The sequence below is a fragment of the Thermobia domestica genome, chromosome 4, assembly GCF_964235325.1.
Source record: "Thermobia domestica chromosome 4, izTheDome1.hap1.1, whole genome shotgun sequence".
Lineage (NCBI taxonomy): Eukaryota > Metazoa > Arthropoda > Insecta > Zygentoma > Lepismatidae > Thermobia > Thermobia domestica.
Window position 1 is genome coordinate 151556305 of NC_137457.1, and position 19847 is coordinate 151576151.

The following is a 19847-nucleotide window of genomic DNA, read 5'->3' on the forward strand; positions in this document are numbered from 1 at the left end:
AATTTGAAAATCGATTTTATTTACATATTATATTTTCATTTCTGTATAACTTTTTTTTTCTTTTCATGTATATCTCACGGTCTATTGACTACTGCTGTGGATAAGAGTCTGATTATTTGCCTAAAATAACTATTTATGTATCTGTAGCGCGTTTTCCATATTCTTTGGTGTGTTAACACTGTGGTTAGTGAAAAGTTTCTTTTCTGGAACTTGGCAAGCAGCTGAGCATTGAAAGGGATAATCTAACAGATACATCTTTCTGGAAAATGTTTCTAATGCCATGACGTCGGCAAACCTGACAAAGTATTATTCATCTTTCGCAGTCTGTCTTGACATACCGCTCAACGGTCAGTATAACATTTAATGACAATTAGCTTCCTAGCTGTCAATTTACCTAGGTAATATAACTCTTTATGTCAATCTGTTTCATACCAAAAAAGTTTAAAATTATATATTGTCTAGTTCAGTAATTCTCAACTGGCGTGTTACATAGTCCCCTAAAGAGTATTGCGAAATTTTAAAAATTAAAAATCATAAAGAATTTACTAGTAACTAGTTAAAATCGAAACAGACTGTACCAGTCAACACCGTTGACAGTCGTATGATATATTCTTCTTGGAGCTTAAGTTTATTAATGATTTAAATATCAAAAATTCCATAAAATAATCTCTAATTAAATATATTCGATTTACATATTAGTATTTACACTATTGTATTGGTGAAGGGATTTTCTCATAACACGCAACTGATTTTTATTTGCCTGATGTAACAGGTTTTTGATTATACGCAGACCGTTATGCAAATTATTTTACATGCATAATTATTAAATTGAATTGTCAAATTATCTTTTTTTCATATTAGCAACGTGCAGAATCATATAATGGATTATACGGAACCTGTAAAAATTAATTCACTTGCCGACAGTCGTAAGGATTTTTTAAATTTACAATCCTTTTTTCTCGAGAAAGAAGTACCCAAATTATACCGAATAATGGAAAAATTGTTGGTTCATTCTCTTCTCTGGTACTGTTAAATACAGTTAGTGAGGGATTATAATACGCCTCAAGTTATTACCTAAATTATTTCCGTGAAAAAGAGTTTTATTTTTCACGTAACAATTGATAGATGTTCTTTTTTCCATAATCAGCATATGAAGATGCACATTTCAAGGTAGAAAAAAATTTATACTTTCTGGGAATTTTTCTCTGTTGATAAATTTCCTTTAACTTGTTTTCGGCCAAACATAAATTTCTGATTCGTCTAATATTGTCTCCTGCTGAAGTGTAAGATAGTTTAGTAGCCAAATACATTGAGCAAGGCTGTAATCGGCGATACAGAAAGACACGATATATTGCAGCATATGTAATTTCCAGTCATTCACCGCTGATTCAGTTGTATCTGACTGTGCAACAGAAAACCCCTTTATACAAAATCAACCAAGAGTAGCGTACAAAATAACCCAGTGTTCTCACAAAATATTTGTTTAATCGCATGTTCAAGACACAGGGAAAGTTATATTTTTTGATTATTTTTATAACTTACCGTCAGACTGAGAACAGTCTAAACTATCCTTTAACAACTGTTTTCCTTATAAGGATAAAGAAATCTTTAGGTTGTTTTACTAAAATTGTCTTGAATAAAATCGATTTCAGCGGGGGGAAAGTGCTTAACTCATTTATATAAAAATAGGATTAGACACATTAAATCTCAAATAATTTATTGATTATCAAGCTAACACGGCATCAAGTACGTTGCAGTGATTTAGGTGAGGGAATCCATTGCATTGTCGTTGATTGATTTTAGATCGAAATAGTGATAATGGTTGTAAAATCTGAAAACGTATAAATCGTTTACAAAAATAATAATAATAATAATAATTTTAGGAGTTTGATAGAGTAGAGAATAGACTTTGAAGTTTCCAGTTGACTGTACACTCAAGAAGTGAGAACGATTGTGAAACCTTAAAAATGTATATACCATATTCCATGAAAATTTTTTTTTCCGAAATATATCATAAATATTTTTTTTTTTATATCTGTTGGTTGAAGTCACCCGTCTAAGGTTAAAATGCTCTCACAAATGCTCTCCTTTAACTACTGCCCTTAGTCAACTCAATCCAGTTTCTTCTTTGTAACCTTATTTCTGAGAGATTTATCTTCACTTTGTTCGAATATCTACATATAAGTCTTCCTATTCCCCATTTCCAATGAAAACTTTAAAAGCATTCCTACCAGTTTTCTATTCTGACTACATGACTTATCTACTTCAAATTCCTAATCTTTATACTTTAAAATGTTTGGTAAACGATATAAATTTCGCAGTTTCTCGTTATGAATTTTTCACCATTCCCTTTCCTCTTGGATACGTAGATTCGCTGCACAATTTTATTCTCAAATAATTTCAGTGTACGTTCTTCGAGTCTGCGTTTTTTGATTTTACAAGTAAGTGACGCTGATTTACAATCATAAACACAACCGGCAAAACTATGATTTTTGTGGTATAAGCTTGTAGTTACTCGATAGAATGTGCGCATACAAAAAATATTGAACTGAATAATAACACGAAGTCCTTGCTTCCAGGCGACATTTAATTTCTTCGTGCGTATAATTTTGAATATTTTAATAGTAATCCTAAATAATTATAGCTATACACTTTGTCGACAGTGTTATTGATATTCTGACGTGTCCATAATTTCCGTTATTACCACCACGAAAATTTCAGTACATATGTATTTCTTAGTTTGTATTGCTAAACCCATGTCCCTGTCAGCGTTTAATAAAGCATCTCCATTCTTCACCATTTCCTATGTGAATTACGTCATCAACATACATCACATCCTGGTGAATACCATTTTTCTCAAGACCCTGATTGATATCTTTCATTTTCCTTATAGAATACTCTGTATCAAATTTGAAATATAATTGCATCTCCTTGCTCCAGGTCGTTCTCCAGGTTAAATCTCGTCGATAACTATTTTCCTACGTATATTGTGTTTTGGGATTCATTTTGAAAATTAATAATTAATCTTACCAGCTTTTTCTGTATGCAAAATTCTTTAAGAAGGTTGTAGAATACCTCTCTCCTAAATGCGTCGTATGTCTTTTCAAAACCAATAAATAATTGACTTTCAGGAATATTATAATCACATTTCTGTATAAGTATTTGTCGCATGTTAAATGGCTGGTTCATAGTTAGTCGACGTCAGCTACGTAAATTCGTAAATCAGATAGTCTCCAACAGTTTAATCTGCATATTTTGTTAATCTTGCTAACACGATATTTGAGAGGATTTTATATGGTTATGAAACAAACGTTAATCATTACAATCCCATGATTATTAAGGTAAGTTTTGTTGCCTTCCTTGTGAAATGGAATATTGATTGATTCCTTCAACTCTTGTAGTGTTTCTTCCTTGCTCAAGATAAGGAGAATGAAATTATATATCTCGCTCTGCAATGCTTTCCCTTCAGCCAAATTTAACTATGTCGAAATTTGGACTATACCTTGGGATTTGCGATTCATAAATATCTTAATAGGAAATTCTTATTTGTACCGTTAGGCTTACATATATATGGTTTTGCAGTGTACAATTCCTTTACTTCAAAAACAATACTTTTTGTTGTGTGTTAAGCTAACCCTAAATAAATCACACCATATATTCAACTAATTTTATCCATATTATATTAGGAACTAGCTTTCCAAATACTTGTATTCTTGAGCATGAGCCTGAGCAATTACGGAAAAGCATCAACGAAAATATACAATATATTATAAATATTGTATCGAAACTGAAAGAGCTTTTCTATAAGTTGTCATGGAAATCATAATAGATCACAACTAGTATGATGGCCTCATTCTTTACTGTTTTTAGCTTCATTACGACAAAATAATCATGAAACTTAAAAAACATATAAAACATATTACAAAAAATACAAAAGTTTATTTTTTAACATTGTGCTGCATGTATACGTGCAAATTTGAAGCATGAAATGTATTTTACACTTTTGGTCCCCTTTATACTTGATGGATAAAATCGTCAAATAATTAGAATGTTTCTGCTAGGTGAGGGAAGGCACTTGCAAAGTTTCAACAACATCGGATAAGTTTTACGAGAGTTATTCTGGAACCGATAGAGGTGGTGGACGGACACACAAGTACCATTCCACTTCAAAACTAAAAGATTGGTTAATGTTCGCTTTAATAATTTGTAGAAAGCTTTTATGCAGAAAGGAAGTAATTCTCCTCCCATTTGTAGTAGATGGGTCTACCATATCAATGTAGCATGTCATAAATGTTAGGTAGACGATAAATTAATGATGGTTGAACTTGTAACTGACTATAAGTTGGAAGAAACTGATAGTGGGTTAGTCTTCCGAAGCTACTACTTGCGCCAAATGTTGCCCAAATCTTGGTAATTGCTACACTCCTCAGAAAAGATAAATTTAACGATATATTGAATTAGAAACTTAAAATATTACTTCATATAATTAAATCAAAAGTTAGAACTGGATTCTACGGTTTATATAGATAAAGTTTTAGAAAATATCGTTCAGAGATCCAAAAACTTTTAAGGCTCTAAGTGATTTACTGTAACTTTAAGTCAGAGAAGGAACCGCGGTGGCTCAGAGGTAGGGTGTTCCCTTCTGATGCATAGGTCCCCTGCAAGATCAGAGTTTGCGCTGACTGAGCTTTACGGTTGACAAACACTGTGTACGTCGGTTTGTTCAGAGTTATTATGTTTTCTATTTTATCCACCTTTCTTCATTTTAACATTTCATTCATTCTCATCATTAGTATATCCTTTATCCAACACTGCATAATCTTGGGATAAACTAAAAGTTTGCATTCGTTTATGGTAAAAACCACAAAAAATAAGTAAGAAATCAATACTTCCAAACTTACCTGTAAAACTTTTAGAGCAGTTGTTTTAATGTACGTTAACGTTATAATTATTATTGTTGCCAGCGAAAAGCAATTAAGTATTAATACATTACATTCCTTTATTATTATCATAAAGACGCTTAATTGGTGTGCACGGGCAAGACATTTCAGCAATTCTTTTTCGTTTGGTCTCTGCACAATATAATGGTCTGCATCACAGACTTGAGGTTTTGCAACAGTAACGTCAGTAATATCTTTTGCTTCTGTTTTGTAAGCCCTGGATGAACACTTCTTTTCTGATATTTCAAATAAATAATATTATATGAAAATATTCTTGTGTGGTTTATCACAGCAAATACACACTTTTATTCGAACTTGTTCATTGAATCACTTAAATTTTGGAACATATTCTATTATCCACACATAAAAATTAAACGAAGACTTTGAAAAAATAGGTGTTGCACAAAAAGAACATTCTACACTATACAAAAGAAAAATAATTAAAATAAAGTATAATAAGAATAAATACCTAAGTAAGACCAGTTACATCAAAGCGTTCACCAGCCAAAAAATAACGTCCATACTCCATAGAATCAAACATTTCCTAGATGTACCCTGCGGAAGCTAAAGTCCTGTCATTCTATCAACGGTATTAGCTCCACCCATGTACTTATGAGGGTACGATATTAAAGCATTGAAGTGCAAGTAACATGAACTCATCAAAAATTAATGACTGATTTCTATTTTCTTTTCCGCGATGTAATCAAATTACGGCTCATACGAAGGATACTTTAGCAGAATAAGTAGGAAAATGATTTTTGGCCAGAAAAGTAAATAAACATGCCACAAATATTAAGAAATGTTGTCTCCTAAAAGTAATGAAGTGGTACGACTTTTTTTCTTTATATTCATTTCCAAATTATTTCCCTATTGGTGCTGGAGAAATGTTCATGAAATAGCTATCTTGGCTTGAAAAGTGTATCTATTTCTGTTAATAGAAGCGTATATTTTCGAATTTGGAAGAACTGTTCGTCTTGTCTCATCGACAATATCTATCAATGTAATTATATGTAGTATATTGATGCGTGTTAATATATATTAACGTATAAAACAAAATATAACAATGGAAATATATATTCTCCTAAATGAATAGCCTCTCAACGTCACTGCTGGAAGGAAACAACATTTAACCAATACCTGTTCTTAGAGTTACAAAAGAGCAGGAAGCATAAAAACTATGATTATAATTACACAGGGACAGTACAAGAAATAATGTTACTGCAATATCCGATCCAAACATCTTGTGCAACAATTTATCCTTGATTAACTTGGAATAAAATAGTTGTATTTCTATCGTAATTTTGTTATGGATATTTTGTTCAGAAATTTAAATACAATGAAGAACATTTATTACTACGAATACAACTAGTCTTGCTACTAGTACTATTACTAATAATAACAATTGTATTAATATATCTAATTGTTTCTTTGATGACTTTAAAAATATTAACATTTTTGTACGTTACAAAGTAAAAATAACCGAAACTACCTCTAATTTATACTACATTTCACATAACGTAATGGCTACTCATATGGTGGACAGTCAAAAGACTGACGTGGTCAGCACACTGGCATTTACGCAACGTTAATTGCAATATTATTGATTGAAATCTGCAGTATATACATGGGTGTCAATTGACCAGAATGGGATATTCTTTTATTGTTTCGTCAGAGACTGCCTGCGTTAGAGTACGTAGGTGAAGAGAAGAATGAGTAATGATAGGTTGGGGATTTTGCCCCAGTAAAGGACAACTAAGATTTTTGCTATTTGCTTAGAAAGTGATCAACAAATTTATAGAAGAAAACACATTGACAATGACCACAGCGTTGATAATAATATAGAATAACAAGGACATTTTTATGATAAGATCTGATCATTAAATTTTTCGATTTTCTAAAATGCTCAGCATGGCAGTTCTTAGTACCGGAAGGTTACTATAAATATCAAACGGAGGTGTGATTGTGAATAAGCAAGCAAATGTTATGTTGTAATTTTCGAATGCAATTTATTTAATTTTATTTGATTATATTATCCAGTTCTTACACTGTTAGCTAATAGGTAGGGGTATATTATTTCTTTCTGTTTAGAAGTATAGAAAAATGAGTAGAACATTAAAAAATAAAATAGTGCTTCACCACAACCATGTTTCTATTACACAAAGGTGATTATTTTTGAAGGAAATATTGCAGCCACGAGGAAAAGCATTTCTCCCCCCTAAGTGCTCTAATTCTATGACTTGGGTCTAGGTAATTTGCAGTTCCTGTGAGAACACCTAGACAGATGCAAACCATCTTATACGTAACTTTTCTCGGATCCGACAGCAGTTGGTAGCACTCATCCAAGAGTTCGTTCGAGTAAAATAATAAAATAGGGCACTAATTAAACAGTTCTCCATTCAAAGATGAATCTCTATGGTCTGGCTCGTCTTTCCCAAAGAACACAATATATTAATTTCTATATTGCTGTGTATGCAATGTATTATTTATTTATATATCGTATGTTTAGAGAAATAATGATAATGATTACTCATGAATTAGTAAATGCTTAAAAGTACCTGAAAGTATCAAATCTAGAACACTGCTGGCAATAAGTTTGTAAATGATTGCCTTTATTGACAAACCTCCAATTCTCCTCATTCAAACATATTTTCTTTCTGCAGGAGAAGATATTCCTTGTCACACTGAGTACATATTGAAATTCAAATTGAAGAATTTGAAAAAGTTTGAGCATGGAAGAGATTTGAACCCGCGGCCGCCGAATAGAAGTTTAATGGACTAACCATTTACCTAACGCGCCACTTTAGCTTCCACCCAAACTATTACCTAGTTAAATCGTTAAATGTAAGACGATACACAAATTCCTAATGATCGTATAAGAAATCATTCCTTATGTGAGTGCCATAATGACTTACTCGGGGTTTCCTTCTTTAACTCAAAAACAATTTATATAGACCTTCGTTAAGGAGGAAAATATCACGAAAGGTTCTTCAAGTCCAATCTACGTAATTGTCTTCAACGATGGCCTCGGTTTACACTACTATTCTCTGTCACCTTAACTTCCAATTTCGAAAGAAGAATAGACGCCAGACATTATTTTGTCATTCTTTGAATTGTATTAACAAATATAGAAATAGAAAATTATGTTTATATCCTTGTAACTACTAGTCTATTTTCTTGTTTGTATGAGATATTTGGGGTAGGTTGGCAAATTATGAAGCTGGTATGGCAGGGACACGGGTTCGAATCCCATCGCGATAATTATTTTTTCTTTATTGGAAGATATTGTTTACGAAATTCCTTTTGTAATTCTGTTATTCCTTTATTATTATTATTATTATTATTATTATTATTATTATTATTATTATTATTATTATTATTATTATTATTATAAGGTTGAGACGTAACTTCTTATTTTATACTATATAAAGTTTTTGAATATTCAATTTGAAATCTTGTTCTTGATGTCGAACTTATCTGTAATGGTGAATTGCTTAAACAATTAATATTTGTAGCAGCAGAGGTATTAGAAGAAGTAGGAGAAACTAACCATGTACCTGACGTCTTCATCAAATGTTCGCTAAACACGTTACATTCCCAGACAGTACAAATTAAAGTTCATAGGCTGACGTCATTATGTAAACATGTTTCATTGGCCACTGTTCTGTTGCGAGTGAACTGAAGAAAGTCGTATCCACATTGACAACGAGAAAGCATACTTAGGTAAATGAACTTTCGAGCCGTTTCTTCAAGTTTATAGTGTACATTTAAGGTGTTGATATTACAAACTGGGAGAGCGCAATGGCTTAATATAGCAGAGAAAAAGCGTCTTAAAGATTTCCACTCCTCTCATATGTCGTATGTTTTGCAAGTTTACCAAGTGAAGACGTAACAATCAGTAGCATCAGTGACTCACTTGGCAAGGGATTCGTACGTCGCACATCACGTTAGCTTTAATCTTTGACAATCTTTTTAATTCGCCTCAACCACATGGCACCTCACTCATTTCTACTTATTCCAAACACGACAGGGACACGAACACAGAAATACCGAGGACAGTTATAATTCCGATCTTTCTCTTCAGAGTTTTACCAACCGCCAATGTGCTCCACCATACAATTGACCATAATTTGCCACAAATTCCTCATGCAAAGATAGATATAAATTAGCAGTTACGTAAGATTCAAATAGAACTTTGAATTTTAGACGTGTTGATACAATCCAAAGAATGAGAACATGATAAATGCCATATTTTCTTCCTTGGAAATTTGATGTTAGAAATAGGAAGAATGGTAATGTAAATCGTCACCATCGTTATAAACAATGAGGTATCCTCAACATGAAGAATGTTTTGTGATATCTTCCTCATTAATGAGGATCAATAGAACTTGTTTTTGGATTAAAGAAGGAAATCTGGAGTAATTCATTGTGACACACACATAAAGAACGTTTAGTTACACAACCATTAGAACCTTGTGTATAGTCTTACATGAAGAGATTTTAACTAGCTATTAGTTTGAGTGTAAGCTGAAGTGACGCGGTGGGTAAATTGTTAGCGCATTGAAAATTTATTCGGCAGTCCCGGGTTCAAATGGACAAGCTTTTTTCAAATGTTTGAATTTCGATACAAAATGCATTCAATGTGGCAAGCAAGATCTTCTTCCCTCCAGACTGAAAACGATGTTGGAATGAGAATGGGAGAAGGTCCCTCAATTGAGACAACGATTTACAAACTTATTTACAGAAGTTATTTTAGATTTGATATTTTCAGCTAGTTTCAAGGATTTCCCCATTCATGCGTGGTCAGTGTTTTTTCTTCAAACTTACAGTATATAACAAAAAAGTACGTTACATACACAGCAAGCTTGATAGAATAAGATATGCCTTCAACGGACCTTATATTAAACGGAAAGATTTCACCTTCCCATGAATTTTGGGGTCCAAACGTGTAAATTCCCCCTCATTAAGGGGAAACCGTTTTATGCGGACAATGGAAAGCACGATAAACCTTTATCGGACAATTCTGAGTTGCGGGCTACAGCGTTTAGAAAATATTCTGTGAGACTGTCTATGAGAGGGTAAATATATACATTACTTGTCTGGAATAAACTCTTCGTTCATTTGTTAAATCTTTCTGCGCATTGTTAACCGACACTAACCGTTATTCATATTCACCCCCAACATGTGTCCTTAATCACCTCACCTTAATCAACAATCGCACGGAAAGTCGCAACGAACACGATGATATGAAAGGAGAAGAGAAATGCGTTCGAGAAAAGTGTAGAATAAAGACGCCCTCAGAAGTTTAAGGGAACTACAAAAATTTGCCTTATGGAAAAATGACTCTGCTTTACTTACTGCTGTTTCGCAGGCTTACTGGTCGCTTACTCTGAGGGAAGAACATAGACTGAAAGTATTTGAGAACAGGATCCTGAGAAGAATATTCGGACCCAAGAGGAACGAGAATGCGGAATGGCAGAAGCTTCATAACGAGGAACTACATAGTTTATACGGTTTACCCAACATTGTTAGGGTCGTCAAGTCTAGGAGGCTTAGGTGGGCAGGTCATGTAGCTAGAATGGAAGAAAGTAGAAACGCTTTCAAAGTCTTGACTGGTAGACCCATAGGAAAACGACCATTAGGAAGACCTAGGCGCAAATGGGAGGATAATATTAAGATGGATCTCGCAGAGATAGGAATACAAAGTAGAAACTGGATGCAATTAGCTAAGGATAGAAGTCAGTGGAGAGCATTTGTGAACGCGGCACTGAACCTCCGGGTTCCATAAGCCATAGAGTGAGTGAGTGAGTGTTTCGCAGGCTAAAGCACGCGCGGAAAGTCGAGCAGCCAAGCAGGAATGTATACAGTGAAATTGTCCTTACTACTGCAGAAAATAAAAAAGCAGGTGCATAGCAGATATTGCAATAATTTTAAATTTTGTATATTTACTCTAGTAGAAAGATGTAATGAAACTGAAAAAGATAAGTACAACTTAGGTACAACATTTTCTCAGTATGCAAGTTATAAACATGTATCTTAAGAAATAAAAAGCAACATCTACCTCCATGAAGCGGGAACCTGACTATAACGGAAATTTTTGCGAGTACTGCTCGATTCAGCTAAAGACAAGTTTCGCTGTATTAATACATGGTTTTCATTGGAAAACACGCTATGAATCATAGAGATTCATCTTGTAATAAAGAAAAGTTTTATGCGTCATCTGCTCATAGTTTTACTTCCATAAACTCTTGCATAAACACAGTTTTGCAAATTAACTCGACTCCAAATAATTAAAATAGAGCACATCGGGAGGATATACTTTTGCAGATGACTTCAAGCAACATACTTTAAACTTTTACAATAGTAATAAAACGTAATTTACGACAGTAACAACAATGTATAGCAAAACAAAGCCAAAAGATATTTTAGATTAAGTGCTTCATCTCAGTAAGCTCGCTGCTTACAATTTTCACAAACGAAGTAATCAATATATTCTCTGTCGGCACATGAAGCATGTGATCATCCTCAAAAACTGCAGCACCCAACCTTCTTAGGAACTCTTCCCAAGTAAGGCATTCTGTGATAGCATCTTCCTCTGCATTGCCCAGCAACTCTCCGAACACTACATTTTCCGGCTAACCCAATATACAACGCTTTTTCATACGTTTCTAATCTCTTTTCCCACTTTTTTTTGCAGCCATCCTTGTATAAGTCCCTAGAAATAAATTTCACTTTAAATACCTTCTGAACTAAGAAAAATTAGGTAATTTCTTCTGTCTGGTACTGAGACCACACAATCTATTAGAAAATATTACCAACTAAAGACTATGAAATTTTAGTTAATTCTTCCAAACTGTGTGATTCTTTAATTATTAAGAGATATTATGAAAGTACGGTAGTTTAATTCACTTATCTGAAGGGGATGAAAATCTTCTGTAAAAATTATATGCGTATTGCAAGACAGCAGCGAAGATCAATTTTAAGTGATTTACTTGAGACTATCGCACACGACACACGAGTAGCCCCAAACACTTACCCCTGTTGATAAATGCTACAGATGCATGTGGACCAGCTACTGCTTTCGAACACCGTAATGCTAAAACTAGTACTGTCCGTCACTCAGAACAGTCCAGTAGTGGGGCAATCTCACCTAAATTCATTTCAAAGGATAGTAATTAAAACGGTATAGTCTTAACTGTGATTTCTAGAAACGAGGATAAAAAAGTATCAAATATTTTGACCAAGGGACTGTATCAGTATGTGGTAACATGCTCTGGAATGCTAAACTAAAGATGTCATACCAGGTTATCATAAAATAAGTATCGCTGTTCATAGACCTCTGGAGACGTAACCAATCGACAGAATTTGGTAGGAACATATTCTTGAGCATGCAGAAGCGATTGGTGTAGAAAGCAAAATTAGTTCCAATTTGCACCACCAGAGGTGATTGTGGCGCTCTACAACGGTATGTAAGCACAGTGTGGAAGAAAAACGACACTCTAGTTATGCTAAATGGTAAGAACAACTGTAATTACCTATCCACGTGCATACTCAAGCCTGCATGCTTCAGTGATATGGGTTTGAGCGCCATTCTGTGCCAGAAGTGAATTGATAGTGAAACAATGTTTGCTTCTTTTTTAATCCCACACTCTTTGCTTTATTTGAAGGAATTCAGGGTTCGATTTCCGATGAAGACACGTCAGCCGGATCCTATTTGAATCACTATGTCCCGTTCCTAGAACCTCACCGTCATCTCATACGGTACTAGTCACCACGAATTTTCCTTGCCCAGGGTCTTCAAGTCAAAGACCTGCCTACGAGCAGAACTCCATATCACCATCATCGGCCATAACATATCACTACACAACGGGATTATTAATAGGAGTACAAATCAATAACACGCGTCATACGGGGGCATAATAATGACCATTCTTTCGGAATTACATCAATTCTACCATTTGTCATCCATACCACGCTCTCCGCAATTAACACTAAACTGAAACACAATAACCTCTGCAGGCGAGATTGGACACTAATCTTTCCTTGGAATTTTGAAGGGAACTTGCATTATATGAGCACGAAAAAGACCAACCTTTAACTTCATTTCTGTAAGATATCCAAGAATTTTAAAGGGAGGCTTCAATTCAAAAGCCTCCTCCCTCGTAAATCCGCAACTGACCACGGAGTTTTAATAGCAATGGTAATCAATGCCACGAGACCCAAAATCGGGCGTAATTACAGCCTTTCTTCTTATTTACCATCACTTGTGTGTTTGTTCTTCCATGCTGCATTTACTTGGTGCTGAAGAGCAACACAATTCACCCTGTCGGCGAAAATTGAAATTAATTTTATTTTCTACACCAATCGCTTCTGCATGTTCCTAATTGTACTCCCACCAGGTTTGGTTGCATTCTGTCAAGTGTTAACGTCTCCAGAATTCTTTGAACAGCGATACTTATTTTGTGATAACCTGGTATTTATTTTTGTTACGTACTTATAAATTGACAACTAAAGTATATACTTGGAACATACAGAATACGTAGGGAACATATCCTATGAGTGTCAAACTGTAAAAATTTAGAACAAATAGAAAAGATAATAATCATATTAACAATAAATTGTAATAAGATCAATCATTATCCAAATAACAACAATTGTGTCTAAAAGGTACTGTGACACAACTTAAACAACTAAACGCAAAATATCTCCTAACAAGCCTACAAAAATTAGTAGTACTAGACACTTGTCATATGGTCAGGTAGTTCTTTGCAGAAGAACAACTCTTAAAATAATCTGCACTTTCAAAGACGGTGGTCAGATTATTAAGCTGAAACAGGTTCACACTGAGATACACCAATAATAATTATTATTTTTGTGATAACACTTAAGTATTCCATAGATATGGAAATGTAATATTCTTCAGCAACCCTACAAGAAATTATATCTTGCATCACTGCCATTTAGCACAATAATTATTTTGTCGCTCACGATTATTCATACAGATACAGTAAATATCGTACTATTCTTTTGATTTAAAAGGAGTTGGCAGAACTCTTGTTACTTTCTTAAGAAATAAATCTTGGCTTTTGTGGGCAGTACGCAGTGTCCATGATTGTTTGTCCTTTCGATCGTATACCATTTCGGTCTTATGCTGTTTCGGTGGTACGCAGTTTTATTCTTATGTCGTTTCGATATTACGAATTCTATCCATATAACAAGCACTGGCGTAGGATCGATATGAGTTTACACTCAATAACAGCAGAGATTAATGAAATTTTTTTAAAAATATTTTTGGCACAGAACCAACACGACGTATAGTTAAAAATTAACCCTCTGGCGTGCAGATTTGCATATATGCAAAGTTTACTTTTTATTGCTCCATGTAGTTTCTAGTTCGGACATAGAACTGCAGCTTGGCGTACCAGCTAAGATGGCCTTTTGCTAATGAAGTTCTGAATTTCCCTCAGTGTTGATCACTTTGTATTACTTGCTGCACGCAGAGTTGTCATCTTCTCATTTTTGAACTTGCTTTGCTAGTTAAGGTTTGCAAGGTTTTAGCTGTTGATTTTTCTGTTAGAGAGAAGTGTAATGAGTGCAAAAATGTAAGTACGCTTACATTCGTCGGGCTTAATTCGTTCTATCTGATTTTAATGGATTTTGCAAATGTCAACGCTCAACTTTGCATAAACGCTATATGCAAACATCCCATACATCACATATTATTGCATTATTTAAAAAAATCCCGTGTTTCCTACACAAACCCACTCCGAATTATATCAGTGTGATCGCAAAAAATGGCGCGATACAAGGTCACTCAATTTATTTCATACCAGCGGCGTATGAGCCAAAAGACACGTGACCGAAAAGGCATAAGACAGAAACAGCACAGGGCCGAAACAGGTTTCTGCTCTGAATTTTCTTTTGTGTGTGGTTTCATTCCTGTGCTGTGTCGGCCCAGCTCCACATCCCCAACTAAATACTGTTGATAAATTTCTTGTAATAAGAAACAACTCTTATGTTTCCCCTCGGCTCACTTGTTAAAAGAATAAAGAAACAGAAATGCTATAATGAAATTCTTCTTGGTAAATTATTCACCGGTATTGTATATCACAAACATCTTTTGCTATCCTCTACTAAAGTAGATATCAAATTAAAAGAGAGAAACGGACGTGACAAATAAACTCCAATCCACTCAACTCTATTTTCCTTGATTACTGTAAAAAACTGGTGATAATTGAACACTAATACAGACACAAAAGGCATTCATTTATACAAGTCTTGACTAAACGAGATATTTAAAAAATCCTTAATTCTGCTCAATTAATATAATGTACTCCCTATTACCTAATATTTCTAATTCATTTTGCTCATATATGCTAATGAAGTCTTAGAAATTAAATTCACCTATTTGAGTTGTGAAGTAGGGACAACGGTAGGCTTTTACCCTCTTCTATTGTTTTTTTACTTCTTAGTTAAAATATGTTGGCAAAATTGTATAATTGTTCGCATTTAGTGAAAATAAAGATAAATGGTTCAGATTTCATTAGATTTGCTATTTTATGCTCATTTATACTCTCCAGTGTATTACAATGTAAAGAGAGATTTAGTGCCGCAGCTCATTTTACGGAGAAAATATGTGTTCCAGGTATCTATCCCGGTTGTATTCTAAAGACATAAATAGATAATGTCCTTTTGTTGTTATTTCTTCTTCTTGTTCATATACAAAACTGTGTTGTGATATATAAGTATGATATTCACTATTTGTAAATTTTTAGGTATATTATTCTGCTGTCTAAATCGTATAATTATTGCATAGGTTCGCTCTATACAAAGCCTGATTGAATCCAATCAGAAACGATTGAACATTGTACTAATAAATCAATCAATGTATGATCTTTGTAATGTTTTTGAGTATTTGTCCAGGAGATTGTTATCCATTGTATAGATATACAAGATACCCTTAGTAATTATTGGGAATGTTTTTCGAGAACATAATATGTTTTTTGAGAACAAATTGGCTCAGTACAGATAAATGTTTGAGTCTGAATTGGAAGCAATTAAACATTTTATAATAAAACGATAAAGGTATAACCTTCCTTACTTTTATATATAATTTTTGAGCTAAATATTTTATATTGTTTTACTATTAATTGTGCTCCTGTGTTGTCATTACAGATCGTCCGACTTATCAATACCTTGTACATAAGAACCACATTTCAAAGCGAATTGATTACTGGCTTTCGAAAATGTAAAGTAGGAATCAGTTTCTCTGTAGTAATACCCTATTATGACATTAGTTTTACTCAGTGTAACCCTTCTGTAATGCACACGTGCCTGTTGGTATACAGTTGTAATATGTTATATTTAATAAATCCTTCAAGGTTTAATTATTGGATTTTTACATATTGCATACCCATATATTGTATACTTATTATAACATCGATGAATATATATATAATTTTTAAACCATTAAATGCTCAAATACTGTATGTTTATTAAATCTCATTTAAAATTGTACTATGAATATTGATAAAAGACATTATGAAAAAAATCTTTGCAACTGCAACTTAAACCATTGTTCTCATCCAATGTAATTCTACTTTAGAAAATAATAATGAATTGTTTTGCTTAGAGAATACATATTTATGAAAATTTAATACAAATATAAATCTTTGATGTATCAACTATGAAGATGTCAAGAATTCGACCTAACATTAGTTCTATGTAGTAAGGTAACTTAAAATGATATCATTATTTATATTTCTCTGTTTTGTTATGACTGTACGGGGTCTGATCATTGTTCAATTCACGAGTAATGTAAGTGCTCGGAATACTCGGTTTGATCAATTTTTAAGAAGAAAACTCGTCGTAAGCACATAATTGAATCTCTTATATAATATATGCAAAATATCCATAATATAACGATTATTACGTACTCTTTATCTAAAAATGAGGAAAGAAAAAGCTAAACCATGGGCGACGTAAATCACACTTTACCTTTTACCAAGAGTAATTAAACCGCTAAATAAATCAAAACAGAAGCAATTTTTGCCAGATTTGCTATGGGTCAACAGTTACGGTAAAGTAGTTCAATAATGCCGTTTCAAAGATCTGTGTATATTGTTATGTAAATTGAGAGGACGTCAAGCTATAAGAAACTTATATTCTGTACGTAAATCAAACTAGCTGAATTTTGAATAATTGCTACTCATTGCATAGAATATTACAAACAGTAGAAGGGGTCCGCGTTGGCGCGAATGAGATATTGTGACGTCATAGGTCAATGGTCAATGACCTTGGCCTCTGGTCAATGACCTAGGGGTACTTAGGACTACACCTCCAGAACTTGGCAGGGATACCTTGGCAAAAACACCTAAATTTTGGCAGGGGTACCTAGGACCATCCCTCCTAAATTTTGGAAATTGCCACATCTATAAATGTGGTCTGGTAGCCTAGGACCATGGTATGTACCTCTATTAGTATTAGGGGTCCACCTCGTTCCCTTTCATGGGTAAACAATTGCAAAAACAGCAAATTTCGGGAGGGCTTAACCTCATTTATCCCCTTTGATGAAGTGTAATTATCTTATATAGTTATATGGGCGTATACAATTTTTGATTACCTTTTATAAGATATGGGTGTATTGGTACACCCCTTTAAAAATCTGGACTGGGCACCTTGGTCCACCCCTTCAATTTTGGACAACTCAAAATTTAAACATTTGGTATTATAGTATTGGACCCTAATATGTATCATGATAAATTTGGGTGGTCCACTTCGTTTCCCTATAGGGGTACAAAATTGCCAAAATATAAACGTAAGCAATACGTTGTACTACGTGTTCGGTTTTGGGCCCATTTTATCTCTTTGGATGAAGCCCTATTACCTTATACGGTTATATGGTCATGTATAGGGGTCCATTACCCATTACAAGAAATGGGTACATTGGTGCACCCCTTTAAATATTTTGAGGGGTACATTGACTCACCCCTTCAATTTTGGAAATTTTCCAATTTAAGCATTTGGTATCATAGTTCAGAACCTCAACACGTATCATGATAAATTTGGATGGACAACCTCGTTCCCTTTAATGGGTAAAAAATTGCCAAAATATAAACGTAAACACTACGTTGTACGTGTTTCTTTCTTACCAAAGTTATCCTCTTTGATGTGGCCCTATTATCTTATTTGATTATATGGGTAAGTATGGGGGTCATTTACCTTACATAAGACATAGGTATATTAGTGCACCCTTCTTAAAATTTGGGACGGTTACACTGGCTCACCCCATACATTTTGTAATTTGTTTAATTTAAAAATTTGCTACCATAGTATAGGACACCGATATGTATTACTATAAATTGGGGTGACCCATCACGTTCCCTTTTATGGGTAATGGACAATTAAAAAATGAAATTTCGGAGGTTATTGACGCATTTTATTTCATTTGATAAGGTCTTATTACTTTATATGATTATATGGACACGTATAGGGATCTACTCTTCTTTTTTAAGATATAGATACATTGGTGCATTCGTTGAAAAATTTGAAGGAGTACATAGGCCACCATCTTAAATTTCGGAAATTGCCAATCTTAAACATATAATATAGCACTATAGGACCCTAATATGTATTAGTATTAATTTGGGTTTTCCATTTTGTTCCCTTTTATGGATAAAAAATTGTTAAAAATTCAAAATTCGGAGGTTATTGACCCTCTTTGAAGCGGTTTTAATACACTATATGAATATATAAATGTGTTGAGGGGTCTATTTTATTTTTTAAGATATAGGTATATTGATGCTTCCATCTTGAAATTTGATAGAGGTACATTTGCTCACCCTTAAAGTTAGGAAATTGCCCAATTTGGTATAATAATATAGGTTCTTAATATATACCACTATAAATCTCGTTTATTTTCATGGATAAAAATTTTCAAAATGTAAATGAATCCTTTGATAAGGATGAATGTGTACAGAGGTTTATTACCTTTATATTTTTATATTACCTTTTAATTTTTTTTGGGTGGGGTACATAGAACGTTTCCTTAAATTTGCGAATTATCAAATAACAAGTTGGTGTCCCTTTTATGGCCAAATATTCAAATTTTAAAGGTTAATGACCTATTTTATCTTCTTTCACACGGCTTTATCATTGAATGAGTACAGGATTTATTACTTTTACATAAGACACAGATGTATTTCTGTACCAATCCTAAATTTTGGGAGGGGTACATTTCTTATTGTCATATCATTAATTGGTAATTCTTCTTAGAATTGGATGGTATCCCATTCATTGGGTAAATCATTGTCAAATATTCGTATAATCACGTGATTAGTTATTGACCTATGATGGGATTAAGAATCCAGGACATTGGTACATTTAAACTTTGTAGGATAATTTGAGAATTGTCAAAATGAAATTACGTCATTGGTTTTGATTATTCCCGCCTATGGACCAAATATAAACGTAAGCAATACGATGTACCTCGTGATTGACTTTGATGAGGTAGTGTATAGGGATTCATTTCCTTTGTTGTGGTACTTCGTAACTTTGACTACACACTTCTAGACAACAGTTGGTTCTGCTAAGGTAAAAAATTCACGGAGATTATTGACCTTATTGAACATATAATGATATGATTAATTCTAATACTTAGCTATATCGAGAGAGGTATGTAGGGCCATTCTTTAAATTTGGGAATTGATATAAACAAAATTTTAGTATGAGGCGCGGAATTACAAACAATACTTTGAACCTAAGTCATTGCTCGTAGTCTAATATCATTTGTGGTGGTTGATATGCCCTTCAGTTTTCAGAAATCTGATAAATAACTTATTGAATCTTATGACTCATAGTCTAAAGGCAATACATGCTACAACTCTGAAATGTATTCACAAGGTGAAGTAA